This window comes from Castor canadensis, chromosome 1 (assembly GCF_047511655.1).
Source record: "Castor canadensis chromosome 1, mCasCan1.hap1v2, whole genome shotgun sequence".
NCBI lineage: Eukaryota > Metazoa > Chordata > Mammalia > Rodentia > Castoridae > Castor > Castor canadensis.
Genome location: NC_133386.1, coordinates 69,946,374 through 69,962,856, shown reverse-complemented (window position 1 = coordinate 69,962,856; position 16,483 = coordinate 69,946,374). Strand labels below are relative to the sequence as shown.

Here is a 16,483-nt window from a genome sequence, read left to right as displayed (position 1 = left end):
TCACTCAAACCAACAGATTTTATTTTGGAACATTTAGATTGTGATATTCAGATAAAGAAAGAAAGAAAGGAGGGGAGAGAGAGAGAAGGAAAAAAGAAAAGAAGAAAAGGAAAGAGAAGGGGAGGGGAGGGGAAGAGAGGGGAGGGAACGAAAGGAAGGGAAAATCCAAGACACGTCTAAATTAAGATGCCAAGATAACCAAAATAAATTGAGATCTTCCAAGACAGCTGAGATACAGTCACTTTACTTCATAGGAACAAGTCTCCAGCCCTGAGTAACAAATGAGTAAAATATTGATGTTAATTTTTAACCCTTGTGTAACTGATTTCATTTGGCTGCAATCATTCAATTTTCACCTTTCTTTAAACACTTATGTGGAGGATCCAAGATGGTGACTAGGGTACAGAAGCAGACAGCATGAGCTCTGTGAATCAAAAGCCTTGTTGACACACTGGAGCCCCACTTGGAGGAAATAAAGCACCAAGGAGAATCAAAATTTTGATACCCTGAACCCCTACCCTGTAAAAAGCTGCTCCACACTACGTTACACTGAGAAAACAAGTGGGCTGCCACTGCCACCAACTGCCAGCTCCAAACCTGCTTGTGAGACATTTGGCAGACCAAAGAGGTAAGCACCAAATGTCACACAGTATTCCCCCAGCCACCCCTAGAATAGACCAGCATAGCCCGCTGAGCAGACTGACTGACCCCCTGCAAAAAAAAAAGAAAAGAATAATAAATAATAAACTGGTGCTCTCTTTGGAAGCACATATACTAAAATGGGAACAATAAAGAAAAGATTAGCATGGCCCCTGTGCAAGGATGACATGCAAACTAGTGAAGCGCTCCTTACCTTTATTATCATTAAAACAACAAGCACAGAGAATAGAAAAAGAATATTGAAAGCTGTAAGAGAGAAAAAACAAATAACATACAAAGGTAAATCCATCAAAATTATAGGAGATTTCTCAAAGGAAACATTAAAAGCAAGAAGAGCATGAAGTGAGGCCTTCCAGGAACTGAATGAAAATAACTTCAACCCTAGGATACTCTACCCAGCAAAACTATCATTTAAAATAGATGGAGCAATAAAAGTCTTCAATGATAAGCAGAACCTAAAATAATATATGACCAAAAATCCACCACTACAAAAGATTCTTCAAGGAATTCTGCACACAGAAAATGAAAGGAAACAAAACCACAAAAGGGGAGGAAGTAATGAGCCACAGGACAGAAAAAGCAAGAAAGTAGAGAGCAACATTGATTCAGCTGCAAATAATCAAACCCTTAAACAACAAAGACAACTAAATGACAGGAATCACCACATACCTATCAATACTAACACTGATTGTTAACAGAATTAATTCCCCCATCAAAGGGCAACATTTGGCAAACTGGATTAAAAAGGAAGCTCCAACATCTGCTGCCTATAGGAAACCCAACTCATCAACAGAAATAAGCAATGGCTGAGGGTGAAAGGTTGGAAGAACATCTATCAAGCCAATGGCCCCCCAAAACAGGCAGGGGTAGCAATACTTATCTCAGACAAAGTGGACTTTAAACTTACACTGATCAAATGAGATAAAGAAGGACACTCTATACTAATAAAAGGGGAGATACGCCAAAAGGAAACAATAATTATCAACCTATGTGCACCCAATGTCAATGCACCCAAATTCATCAAACATACTCTAAAAGACCTAAAGAAATATATAGACTCCAACACAGTGGTAGTGGGAGACTTTAATAACCCCCATCACCAATAGATAGGTCATCCAAACAAAAAATCAATAAAGAAATTCTAGAACTAAATCACACCATAGATCAAATACACCTAGCTGATGACTACAGAATATTTCATCCAACTTCTGCACAATATACGTTCTTCTCAGCAGCTCATGGAACCTTCTCCATATCTTAGGGCACAAAGCAAGCCTCAGCAAATATATGAAAATAGAAATAATCCCATGCCTTCTATCTGATTACAATGCATTAAAACTAGAAATCAACAACAAAACAATGGGAGAAATATGCAAACAATCAAAAGCTGAACAACACATTGCTCAATGATCAGTGGATCATTGAAAAAAAAAAAAAAGGAAATTAAAAGTTTCCTGGAAGTTAATGAAAATGAAAACACAACCTACCAGAACCTATGGGAGATAGCAAAAGCAGCCCTAATACAAAAGTTTATAGCCATGACTGCATACATGAAAAGGTCTCAAATCAATGACCTAATGCTACCTCTCAAACTCCTAGAAAAACAAGAACAAGCAAATCCCAAAACAAGCAGAAGGAGAGAAATAATAAAAATAAAAGCAGAAATGAAGGAAATAGAAACCAAAAAAAAGTACAAAGAATCAACAAAACAAAAAGCTGTTTCTTTGAAAAAAACAAATAAGATTGACAGACCCCTGGCAAATCTGACTAAAGTGAGGAGAGAAAATACCCAAATCAGTAAAATCAGAAATGCAAAAGGAGAGATAACAACAAACATCATGGAAATCCAGGAAAACTTCAGAGACTACTTTGAGAACCTATATTTTAATAAATTTGAAAATCTTGAAGAAATGGACAGATTTCTAGGTACTTAAGACCATTCAAAATTGAACCATGAGGACAATAATCACCCGAATAGATCTATAACACAAAATGAAATTGAAACATCAATAGTCTCCCAAGAAAGAAAAGTCCAGGACCTGATGGATTCTCTGCTGAATTCTATCAGACGTTTAAAGAAGAATTAATACCAACCCTCCTTAAAATGTTCCATGAAATAGAAAGTGAAGGAACACTGCCTAATTCATTCTATGAAGCCAGTATTACACTCATGCCAAAACCAGGCAAACACACCTCCAAAAAGGAGAAATATAGGTCAATCTCTTTAATGAACATCAATGCAAAAATCCACAATAAAATAATGGCAAACTGAATCCAACAATACATCAGAAAGATCATTCACCACAACCAAGTTGGCTTCATCCCAGGGATGCAGGGGTGGTTCAACATACGCAAATTTATAAACGTAATACAGCACATCAATAGAAGCAAAGACAAAGACCACTTGATCATCTCAATAGATGCAGAAAAATCTTTCTACAAGATCAAGCATCTCTTCATGATAAAAGCTCTAAGAAAACTAGAAATAGGAGGAATGTACCTCAACATTGTAAAGGCTATATATGACAAGCCTACAGCCAACATCATACTTAACAGTAAAAATCCGAATCCATTTGCCCTAAAATCAGGAACAAGGCAAGGGTGCACACAATCCCCACTCCTATTCAACATAGTGTTGGAATTCATAGTGAGAGCAATTAAGCAAGAAGAAATAAAAGGAATACAAATAGGTAAAGAAACTGTTAAAATGTATTTGCAGATGACATGATCCTATATGTTAAAGACCCAAAAAACTCTACCCAAAAACTTCTAGACATCATAAAACAGCTGTAGCAAAGTGGTAGGATACAAAACCAACTTACAAAAATCATTTACTCTTCTATACACCTACAACAAACAAACTGAGAAAGAATATATGGAAAAAATTCCATTTTCAATAGCCTCAAAAAAAAAAAAAAACCAATACCTAGGAGTAAACTTACCAAAGGATGTGAATGATCTCTATAAGGAGAGTTATAAACCCCTGAAGAAAGAGATCAAGGAAGACTATAGAAGATGGAAAGATCTCCTGTGCTCATGGAATGGTAGAATTAACGTAGTAAAAATGGCTATACTACCAAAGCAATCCACATGTTTAATGTAATTCCCATCAAAATCCAGGTAACATTCATCAAAGAAATTGAAAAATCCAGCCTAAAGTTCATTTGAAAACAGAAGAGACAAATAGACAAAGCAATACTCAGCAAAAAGAGCAATACTGAAGGTATCACAATACCCAACTTCAAACTATATTACAGAGTAATAGCAATAAAAACAGCATGCTACTGGCACAAAAACAGATGTGAAGACCAGTGGAACAGAATAGAGGACCCAGATATGAATCCACAGAGCTATGCCCACCTTATTTTTGAGAAAGGTGCTAAAAATATACAATAGAGAAAAGACAGCTTCTTCAACAAATGATGCTGGGAAAAGTGGTTATCTCCCTGCAAAAAACTGAAACTAGATCCATGTTTATCACCCTGTACTTGTATCAACTCAAAGTGGATCACAGACCTTAATATCAAACCCAAAACCCTGAACTTACTACAGGAAAGAGCAGGGAATACTCTGGAAGCAATAGGCATAGGCAAGGAATTCCTTAATAGAATCTCAGCAGCTCAGCAACTAAGAGAAAGGAGGGACAAATGAGATTACAAAAAATTAAAAATCTTTGACACAACAAAAGAAATGGTCTCTACACTGACTGGACCACCCACAGAGTCGGAGAAAATATTTGCCAGCTAACATCAGACAAAGGACTGATAACAAGAATATACAAGGAATGTAAGAAACTAAACTCTCCCAAAATCAATGAATGGATAAAGAAATGGGCAACTGAACTAAACAGAAGTTTCTCAAAGAAGAAATTCAAATGGCCAAAAAACACATGAAAAAATGCTCACCATTTCTTGCCATAAAGGAAATGCAAATCAAAACCACACTAAGATTCCACCTCACCCCTGTTAGAATAGCTATCATCAAAACACCACCAACAGGTGTTAGTGAGGATGTGGGGAAAAAGGAACCCTCATATACTGCTGGCGGGAATGCAAGCTAGTGTAACTATTCTGGAAAAAAATATAGAGGCTTCTTCAAAAACTAAACATAGGTCTGCCATATGATACAGTAATCCCACTCCTAGGGATAAACCCAAGAAATTGACTCAGGTTACTCCAGAGGCACCTGCACACCCATGTTTATTGCAGTGCTATTCAGAATAGCCAAGTTATGGAAACAGCCATGATGCCCCACTACTGACGAATGGATTAAGAGAATGTGGTATTTATACACAATGGGTTTTTATGCAGCCATGAAGAACGAAATGTTATCATTCTTTGGTAAATGGATGGAATTGGAGAACATCATTCTGAGTGAGTTTAGGCTGGCCCAAACGACCAAAAATCATATGTTCTCCTTCATATGCAGACATTAGATCAAGGGCAAACACAACAAGGGAAATGAACTTTGATCACAAGAAAAAAGCAAGTGCACACAAGGGAGATATGAGGATAGGTAAGACACCAAAAACATTAGCTAGCATTTGTTGCAGATACCTTAAAAGCAACTGAGGCCAATAGGAAAAGGGGAGGAAGAACTAGAGAAAAGGTTAGATCAAGAAGAATTAACCTAGAAGGTAACACACATACACAGGAAATCAATGAGAGCCAACTCCCTGTATAGCTATCCTTATTTCAACTAGCAAAAACCCTTGTTCCTTCCTATTATTGCTTATACTCTCTCTTCAACAAAATTAGAGATAAGAGCAAAATAGTTTCTGCCAGGTATCGAGGGGGTGGGGGTGAGAGGGAAGGGGCAGAGTGGGTGGTAAGGGAGGGGGTAGGGGCAGGGGGGAGGAATGAACCAAGCATTGTATGCACATACGAATAATAAAAAAATTAAAATTAAAAAAAAAGAAAATGTGGTATTTATACACAGTGGAGTTTTACTCAGGCATGAAGAAGAATGAAATCTTATCATTTGCAAGTATATGGATGGAACTGTAGAATATCATCTTGAGTGAGGTTAGCCAGCTTCAAAAGACCAAAAATCATGTGTTCTCCCTCATATGTGGACTTTGGATCTAGGGCAATTGAAGTAATGTTGTTGGTCTTGGGTCACACACTAAGAGGAGAGCATATACAGGAGGAATGGATATAGCTAAATAACACAAAACTTGAAAGTGTTTGATAGGCCCACTGCAAATGAGCTAATACAGTAACCTTAAAATGACAGAGGTTGATATGTGAAGGTGACCGGGAAGTAGTGAAGAGGTCTTATAGAGATGAATAAATTTGGATTGAAATACACTTGTGCATGGAAGCAATGCTAGGAATCTCTCTGTATAGCTATCCTTACCTCAACTAGCAACAAAGCTTTGTCTTTCTTATTATTGCTTATGTCTACTCTTCATCAAAATTGGAGAAAAGAGCAGAACAGGTTCTGCCTGGAAGTGAGGGGAATTTGGGGGGAGGAGAAGGGGGCAAGGAGCAGGGGGAGGTATTGCCCAAATAATGTATGCACATTTGAATATATGAATAAAGAAAAAAATTTAAATATAAAGGAAGAGCTTCTGGAACTAAAAAGCATGCTTTGCAAGTCTAACCGGTTCAACATTAATTTTTCATTATATATCAACAATAAACTGCTGGAAATAGAAATTAAATAAAAGAAATATCATTAAAAAACACTTATGTGATTAGTTTTTTGTACATGGATAATTGATATTTCCATTGCATATTTTACTATTATATGTTGTTAGCTAAATATTTTCTGCTTGTTCTTGTACTGTTACCGTCACTAGACTGTTTTGTTAAAGGTTTTAACCAACTTTTATAAACATCTGTACATGAATATTGCTTATTTACTAACTTTGCATGATTTCAAAGTCCTCTTGAAGTTGATTTACATTCAAGGAATCTAACAGTTAATTTTAAAGATCCAATGGACTAACAAGTCACTTTAAAAAAAAACCCATAATGTAAAGAGGAGACAAAGGAAAATCTAAAATTTCTGGGCCATTGTAATATAAAAAGTTTCTATATTGTACAGAAGACCCTTGGTATTCATGGGTTCATGGCCATAAGAAGACATCTCTTAAGGAAGTACTTGGAATGTTCAGGATGCATAGAGTTCAGTACTCTAAAATTACTCAAATTTAACTACATTATATACCCAGTAGTTCTGAGTATTCATTCCGGAAACCACAAACTGTCACAAAACTGGAAACCTTCACAAAAATACTGTTGTATGCATTAATACTATTCGCTATAAACTAGACTTTATTTCATGCTCTTTATCTGGAATATTTGATTCACTATTTTCCATAGTGCTGCCCAGCTTCCATTAAGACATGCTTCATTTCAATAAATCTAAAATTTTCACTTTATCATGTAAATTAAGGCATTAACTTTTACCTTGATTTTGGGCCCAGTGTAGTTTTGGAGAGACATATTTTCACAAATTTAGGGTAGGGAAACAGCCAATCACACAATGAATTTATTAAGCATACCTGATATTAATGTAGGAGTGAATGAGAGCTTCTCCACATTGAGCTGTGTAATACACATGTGGGAATTTAATATATTTTTGTTTTCGAAATTTCTTTTTTCCTTTATTACTGTGCTGGGTGGGTGTACATTATGGCATTTACAGAAGGTTTTATAATATATCATATATGTCATATTGTCTCCATCCAATCCACTGCTCTCCTTTATCCCCCCCTTCTTCCATTCCAAAAATAGTTTCAACAGGTACCATTTTTGCATTTACATTCACATGTGCACATTTTTTGTACATATTCACACTTTCTCCAGCACCTCCCCTTCCTACTGGTACCAACCCCCACCCCCTCCCAGGGACTGTTCTGCCCTCCTATTCTCCAATTTTGTAGAAAAAGAAAAAAAGAAAAAAATGACATTCTTGCTTGTTGGAGGTAAAGGTAGCTACACAGGAAGTTTCCTTGTTATATTTTCATGTATGTATGTATGTATTATAATCCTAGTTGGTTTATCTCCCCTAATTTTCTTCATTCTACCTTAGCCTCTTTCTTATGGTGGTTTCTGCCTGTTTAAGATTTCTATATTCATTCTTGTACAGAGTGTATAACAACCACATTCAACTTCTTAGTTTCCTTCTTTTAACCTTTCTCTCCTGTACATGACCTCCCCTTAGTGTATTATAATATTGTTGCATTTGTATTAGGTCTATATTCCACATAGCAGAGAGAACATAGGGCTTTTTGCCTTTTGAGCCTGGCTGACTTCACTTACGATGATACTCTCCAGTTCCATCCATTTACCTGAGAATTAAAAAATTTCATTCTTCTTTGTGGCTGAGTAAAATTACATGGTATGTAAATACCACATTTTCTTAATCGATTCATTAGTAGTGGGACATCATGGTTGTTTCCACAGCTTAGTTACTGTATATAGTGCTGCAATAAACAGGCGTGCAGGTGCTTTTGTAGTAACCTGAGTCACATTCGTTTGGGTAGATCCCTTGGAGTGGTATTTCTGGATCATATGGCAGTTCTATTTTTAGTTATTTGAGGAACCTTTATATTGTTTTCCATAGTGGTTGTTCTAGGTTACATTCCCACCAGCAGTGTATGAGGAATTCTTTTTCCCTACATTCTTGCCAACATTTGTTGTTTGGGTTCTATTCCTATTTTAATAGGAATGAGGTGAAATCTTAATATGGTTTTGATTTGAAATTTCTTTGTGGTCAGAGATGGTGGGCAATTTTTCCTCTGTTTTTTAGCCATTTGGATTTCTTCCTTTGAAAAGGATCTATTCAATTCATTTGTCCATTTCTTCATTGGATCATTGATTTTTTGGACATTTACATTTTGAGCTCTGTGCATATTCTGGTTATCTGTTCCTTGTCTAATATATATCTGGCAAAGATTTTCCTCCCATTCTATGGGTAGCCTCTTCAATTTAGAAACCATCTATTTTGTTGTGAAGAAGCTTTTTAATTGCATGTGGTACCATTTGTAAATCTTTTCTCTTAGTTGCTGAGCCATTTGTATTGTCCTGAGGAAGTCCTTGCCTACACCTACTACTTCCAGCATATTCCCTGGGCTTTCATGGACTAGCTTCAAAGTTTCAGGGCTTACAATAAGGTCCTTAATCCACTTTGAGTTGATAATGTACAGGGTGGCAAACACTGATCTAGTTTCAGTTTTCTGTAGGCAGATACTCAGTTTTCCCAGCAACATTTGGTGAAGAGGCTGTCTTTTCTCCATTGTTTGTTTCTGGTGACTTTGTCAAAAATTAAGAGGGCATAGCTGCATCAATTCATATCTGGGTCTTCTATTCTGTTCCACTGGTTTTTATATTTGCTTTTGTGCCAGTACCATGCTGATTTTATTGCTATGGCTCTGTAGTATAATTTGAAGTTGGGTATTGTGATGATTCCAGCATTGCTCTTTTTGGTCTGTATTGCTTTGGCTAATTGCTGACCTTTCTGCTTCTACATGAACTTTAGGGTGGATTTTTTCAATCTCTGTGATGAATGTCATTGGAATTTTGATGGAATTGTGGTGAGCATGTAGATCGTTATTGGTGGTACAGTCATTTTTACTACGTTGATTCTACCAATCCATGAGTATGAGAGATCGTTCCATCTTCTGTAGTCTTCTTTGATTTCTTTCTTTGATGGTTTGTGGTTTTCTCATAGAGTTAATTCACATCATTTGTTAAATTTTTCCTAGGTATTTTTTTTTGAGGCTATTGAAATGGAATTGTTGTCCTATATTCTTTCTCAATCTGTTCATTGTTGGTGTATAAAAAGCTACTGTTTTTTGTAAATTGATTTTGAATCCTGATACTTTGCTGAGGCTGTTTATGGTGTCTAAGAGTTTCTTGGGTCTTTTTGGTATAAGAATTGGGTCTACGAATAGGGATAATTTGACTTCTTCCTTACCTGTTTGTATTCCTTTTATTTCTTCTTTGTATCTTACTGCTCTGGTTAGGAATTCCAATTCTATGTTGAATAAGAATGGAGAGAGTGGACACCCTTGTCTTATTCCTGATGTTAGAGGAATTGGTTTCAGTTTTTCCCATTTGTTTGATGTTGGCTATACATTTGTTGTATGTAGCCTTTAATATGTTCAGGTACATTCTTTCTATTCTTCTTTCATCAGAGCTTTTATCATGAAAGGATGTTGAATTTTGTCAATGGCTTTTTCTGCATATGGTGAAATATCAAGTGGTTTTTGTCTTTGCTTCTGTTTATATGCTTTATTACATTTAATGATTTGCATATGTTGAATTACCCCTGCATCCTTGTGAATAAACCAACATGGTTATGGTGTATGATCTTTTTGATATGCTGTTGAATTTTGTTTGTCATTATTTTGCTTAGGATTTGTGTGTCTGTGTTCATTAAAGAGCTTGGCTTTCAAATCTCTTTTTTTATTGTGTCCTTGTCCTGTTTTGGGATGAATGTATTAGTAGCTTCATAGAATGAGTTTGGTAGTGTTCTTTCCCTTTGTATTTCATGGAACAGGTTAAGTAATGTACGTATTAGCTCTTCTTTCAAGGTCTGGTAGAATGCAATAGATTCAATCAGGTTCTGGACTTTTCTTTGTTTGGGAAACTATTGTTGCTTCAATTTCATTGTGTGTTATGAATCTATATAGGTGATTAATATTTTCTTGGCTCAATTTTGGATGCTCATATGTATCTAGAAATTTGTCCATTTCATATAGATTTTCCAATTTATTTGAAACAAGTTTTCAAAGTAGTCTCTGATGATTCTGTGGTGATTTCCTGGGTGTTTGTTTTTACCACCTCCTTTTGTTTCTGATTTTATTAATTTGGGTCTTTTCCCTCCTCATTTTAGTCAGATTTGCCAGGAGTTTGTCAATCTTGGTTTTTTTTTTTTTTTTCAAGGAAACAGCTTTTTTTGTTTCTTTCATGATTTGCATTTTTTATTGGTCTCTATTTCATTGATTTTGGCTGCCATTTTTATTATTTCTCTCCTTCTGTTTGTTTTGGGTTTATCTTGTTCTTGTTTTTCCTGACGTTTAAAGTGCAGAATTAAGCCATTTATTTGACATTTTTCTGTATTTTTAATATATGAACTGATAGCTATAACTTTCCTTTTAGGACTGCCTTTGCTATGTTATATAGGTTCTGATAGGTTGTGTTTTCATCTTCATTAAATTCCAGGAACTTTTTGATTTCTTCCCTGATTTCTTCCATGACCCAATGATCATTGAGCTAAGTGTGGTTCAGCCTCCTATTGCTTGGACATTTTCTGCTGCTTCTTTTGTTATTGACTTCTAGTTTTACTATGTTGTGTTCAGACAGTATGCAGGGGTTATTTCAGTTTTGACATTATGCAAGGGTTATCTCTTACTTTTTGAAACTTTCTTTGTGCCCTATTTTGGAGAAAGCTCCATGGACTGCTGGAAAATGTGTATATTCTGTTGTTACAGGATTAATACTCTGTAGACCTCTGTCAGGTCCATTAGATCTTTGGTGTCATTCAATTTTAGAATTTCTTTGCTAATTTTGCATCAATGACCTATCTATTGGTGATAGAGGAGTATTACTGTCTACCACCACCACAGTGTTGGGGGTCTCTCTGTGATTTTAAATCCATTAATGTATGTTTAACGAAGTTGGGAAGTATGTGGTGATTCCTGCCTTTTAGCTGTTTTTGTTGCTTATGGATTTGTGTATGTGCAACCAATTCTATGCTACTCTCCTGGTTCTTGTCTATTCTCTTCTTGAGGTTTAATATTTCCTGTCTTTAAGTGGTTATGTTTGATTTCATCTTTTATGTGTATGTTTCCTTTCAGAACCTTGTGTAGTGGTGGTTTGGTGGTCATATATTGTTTTAGTTTCTGTTTATTATGGAAGACTTTTATTCCTCCTTCAATTTTGAAAGATAGTTTTGCTGGGTAGACTATCATAGGATTGAAATTATTTTCTTTCAGTACTTGAAATACCTCACTCCATGCCCTTATTGCATTTAAAGTTTCTATTCTGAAATCTGCTGTTATTTTGATGGGTTTACCTTTATATGTTATATGATTTTTCTTGGTTAAAGCCTTCAAATTTTTTTTCCTTGTTCTCTGTACTAGGTGTTTTAACTATAATATGCCCTAGAGAGGGTGTTTTTTAGTCATGTCTCATGTCCTAGAAGCTTCCTGTACCTGAATGGGCATCTGTTTCTTGAGATTTGGGAAACTTTCTGCTACTATTGTTGAATGTATTATTATAGCTTTGGCTTGCACCTCTTCTCCTTCTTCAGTGCCCATGGTTTGCAGGTTTGATCTTTTGATGCAATCGCTAAGTTCTTGCATATTCCTTTCACAGGTCTTGAATCTTTACTCTGTGCATTCTTCTGTCTTTTCTTTAATATTTGTTTTTGTCTTTAAGACCTGAAATTCTGTCTTCCACTTGCTCTAGTCTGTTTGAGTGGCTTTCAACTGTATTTTTTATTTGATTTAAGGAAATCTCTTTTCTGAGATTTTTCCATATATTTGTTAACTCTGCTTTCATATCTTGTGCTGTCTTCTTTATTTCATATATTTATTTTTTTTATAATCCCTTTAGTTTCATTTTGGAGTTTGTTGAAGCCCTCTCTGAGTTCACTTATTTGTTTCTATCTTCTCAAGTATTTTATTTGTGTGTTTTTTTAAATATATTCTTTAAGCTTCTCTTGAAGTTATTCCATGAGTTCCTCTTTGAACATCTCTTTATGGTCCTCCTTAAGCTCATTGGACATACTTATCATCATTCTAATGGAGTCAGCACCTGGGTATTCATTTTCTTCATTTTCCACTAAATCCTCTATTGAATTGTTAGTCTTGTGAGGGGTTGTAGTCCCCTGCCCTTTTCTTCTCCCGATGTTTCTATTTTGTGCCATGCTTCTGTGTTATTTATTGGCTAATTGAGTGTTTTAATCACTTCTTATTTTTCCCTTGACTTATATCACTATGCTGTGACTGGCTTAGTCATTAGCTAGGTTGATGTGCTATTTCTGTTTCCTGACCTGCAGGTATGAGTTAGCACTAATAAATTCATACATTCAATGCCATACAAGTTGTTTAAATCATATATAGAGAACTCCTTGTTGATATTATCTGGACATAATGAGAATTTGGGGGATAACAGTTGTTTGGATAGAGAAAGATATGTAGATAATTTAAAAAGATGGTGCTAGAAGGAGTGGCATAAAGGGAGAAACTGGTTGAGTAAGGACAGAGTGTGAGTTGTGTGTCTACAGGGTAATAGGGTCCTAATGTGTGTTAAGGTGTAGTACAGTTGTTGTGGGAGAGGGTGCTTGTGTTAGGGATTGTGGAGGGATAAGATTGATGGAGATAATGTGTAGGTTGATATAGTAGACTATTCAGCATTTGGTGAATTTGAAGGAAGTAGGGCAATGGGATAAAAGCTGGGGGAAGTGAAGAGGTTAAGATGAATACAGGAGGACAGAATGGAAGAAAAGGACAGAAAAATTAGCTGTGGGTGACAAAGGAAAGTGGGGCATGAGAGGGCTAAGCATGTTGATATTTGGACAGAAAGGAAGAAATATGTAACCATTGGTTGTAGCACAAAAAAAATTGAGAGTAAGAGTAATGATAAGAAAATAGTAGCAATAAAATTAAAAATATTAAATAACAAAGAGGAAAGAGAAGAAAATCATTTTGCTGAAAGCTCTGTACTTGTTCTTTTGACTTTAAATATAGGTGCTGGTACTCTTGACTGGGGCTTTCTCCCTTCTCAAGTTGTATGCTGTGTTGTGTGGCAATGTATATTGCCCCTTTTGTCAGACAGCTTCAGGGTAAGTCAAGTTGGGGAAGTTGACCCCAGTGTTTCCTTGGTGTGATGAGCTGAACTGTCTGGTACAGGTGGGATCTCTGAAGTGGTCTCACCAGGAGGCTGGTTTGTGAGAAGTTGCTGGTCTCTTCTGTCCACCAGGCATGTTGGACAGGTGAATTCTAGGATTGCTCACTTTTCATCATACTCCAAGATTCTCCAAGGTGGTCAGATATGTTTCTGTTTTAACCAGGCAGGAGGTGTGTTACTCTACTGCTGCTTGGGCTCTGGCACATCAGCTCTTGCCCCAACAATGTATGGCAACTCAACAAGTTAAGCACAGAAATCTGCCCTGCCCCTACTTTGGGAGGTTGGCTCCTCACTCCACCCCCACACTCAGAGGTCAGCTCCATGTTCTACCCCACTTCAGCCACACAGAAGTGAATTATGTTCTCTGTCTATGGCATTTAGTTTTGTTTGGAGGAGGAGTGCAATCTGCCCACAAGCTGCACTGGACTTTGTGGTTCCCTGGATAATATGTGACACTCACTTGTTAAGGTTGCTGATCTGCCCCTGTGAGTTGTTTCCAGGCTGGCGGGAGAATGTGGGCTGTGTCTGTGTGATACAGGTTCAGTACGTCACAGTATCCAGTCCAGATTGTTCTGCAATCTTGTTTTTTCTGGAAAAAAAAAAAAAGAAAGAAAAGAAAAGGAACAAAAAAGAAGGGTAAAATGGCTGGTAACTTTCCCCAAGGCAGACCAGCAGCTGTGATGTTCCCAGCCCAAGCTAGTGGCTGTGCTGGCCCCAGTCTGCACCAGGACTTCCCAAGGTGTTATATGCAATAAAATGCTGTTTTAAGGGTCAGTCTTTGAACTTTATGTGCACCCTATGTTCGCGGTAATTTAGTTGGATAAAAAAACAAATCAGAATTACCCATGTAGCTATCACGACTCTGAAATGTTTTTCTGAAATCATGGAGCTCAGGGTTTCTGCTTCCTTCTGCTATCCATCATCTTGGATGTCTTCCTGAAATTTATTTTGTATTTTTAAATTTTTTATTATTTTTGTTCAAAATGATAAGGCAAATAAGGTTAGCTTTCTGTATCGGCAAATCTGTTATGGTGTCTGAATTTGTTCAATCAATAGCAACTACAATAGATAATTTCCTAATTGTGAGTTTTGAGTGCCATCTGAGTTTATTACAACTCTCAGTGGTTTTTCTTTAAACTCAAATGTCACACGGAAAAGTAAAATAAAGATGTACTTAACTCAAGCCATCTACCATTTTTAGTCCCTTTAATGAGAATTTGTCTTTGCTTATTGGTGATTCAGTTTTGAATCCCTTTCTAAAATGATTTATTGAAAAAGTTTAATTTAAATAATTATCTTAGAAATATCACAGGGGTATACTCATGATTGTGAACTTTCTTAACAACATGTCATTAGCAGGGAAAAATAAAAAATAAGCACTAAGGACCACATAGACATATTTATGTCTTTATAAACATATACATTAACTTCCATACTAATATATTATGGATGCAGAAATGTATTGCTTAATTGGCAGATGTATTTTTTCTTTCTTGTTAATGGAACACCCATATTATTTGGCTAGCAATTTGCCCAGTCATTGGAATTGATCATTCTTAGTCTCACCTGATTATAGTATCATCTTTTCTGATTCCAGTAGTTAATCTGATTCATGGGGACAAGTTTGTACCAGAGAAATACAAGATAATATCTGCTAGAGATTTCCAGGAGAGATTTTTTTTTTCCCAGAGAAAGTGTTTCTACAAATGAGGCCATTTTTTTGTGCTGTCCCTTTCTATACTGGTTTTGTGTGCAATTGCTTATGGAAATTATGCCCCAAAGTACTGTGGACTCAGAAGTTGTAGTCATAAGAACAAGGAGAATGGTGGAGTGGCAAAACAGAAGATCCTGAAAAAACTTATTGACCCAACTCTGATCCTGCCCACCTTCAGAATTTCTTGTAGAAATTAATTCTTGTGTTCATTTCTTAATCCAGTCTATTGCAAAATATGACATCCTAACCAACATAACATTATGTGTTATAAAATATACACAAAATATCTTATCAAAAAGATAACCGAAATAATATTTTTTTAAAAATTATTTTACTTGCATTTACTTCATAAGTGGTGAATGTATTTTGTTAACCCTAAAGTATGATATTCATTAAGCATAATGTAATTTAATATGTTTTGTTATTTTTAAATGTTGGTATAAAATTTTGTAATGCAACTCTGAGATTGAACCCAGGGCATCATGCATGCTAGGAAGGCACTCTTCCCCTACACTATACCTGCAGCCAATGAGATGATATATATTTTTAAGTCCATATTTGAAAACTTATTTTAGTTGATGTCATAGGGAAAAATGATTTCTTACTAGGACACATGGATCAAATCAAAGAAGTACATTATTGGCTAGTACCTCTAAATCCAGTTACTCAAAACTTAGTTCCAACTATTATATAAGCACACAGGCCTTTTCTTAAAATATGAGTAGCAAATGTCCATATGAATATCCTTGCTTCTAACTGGAAGTAACTGCCTGTCTATATTTTTAACAAATGGATTCAAACTCTTAGTAGAATTTTTAGTTCTCTATTTTAGTGTTTAAATTAGAGCACAAAATTCTGCTTTGAATTTTAAAATCACATAGAAGAGCTTTTATAAGTAACATTATTTTATTATCTTTTATGTCAATGAAATAATTTTAATGTTGGGAACATTTTTAAAAGTCCACTTTAAAAAGGTTCTACTAATTGGGTACCCATGGCTCATTCCTATAATACTAGCTACTTGAGAGGCTGAGATTGGGAGAATCACAGATCCAGGCTGGCTGGGCAAAAAAAGTTTGTGAAACCCCATCTCACCAAAAAAAAAAAAAAAAAAAAAAAAAAAAAGAAAAGCTGGGTATGGTGATTCACGCCTGTCATCCCAGCAACATCAATAGGACTATCTTTGGTTCAGGTGGGCCCAGGCAAATACCTATCTCAAAATAATCACAGAGAAAAGGGA

General features: G+C 35.9%; 1 non-coding gene across 1 annotated transcript; it reads left to right on the top strand.

Moving 5' to 3' along the window:
* The first annotated feature begins 750 nt into the window (after positions 1–750).
* LOC141416120 (U6 spliceosomal RNA) lies at positions 751–857 on the top strand. The gene has a single exon (XR_012440999.1). It is a non-coding gene; the product is annotated as a U6 spliceosomal RNA (small nuclear RNA).
* Positions 858–16,483: the final 15,626 nt, after the last annotated feature.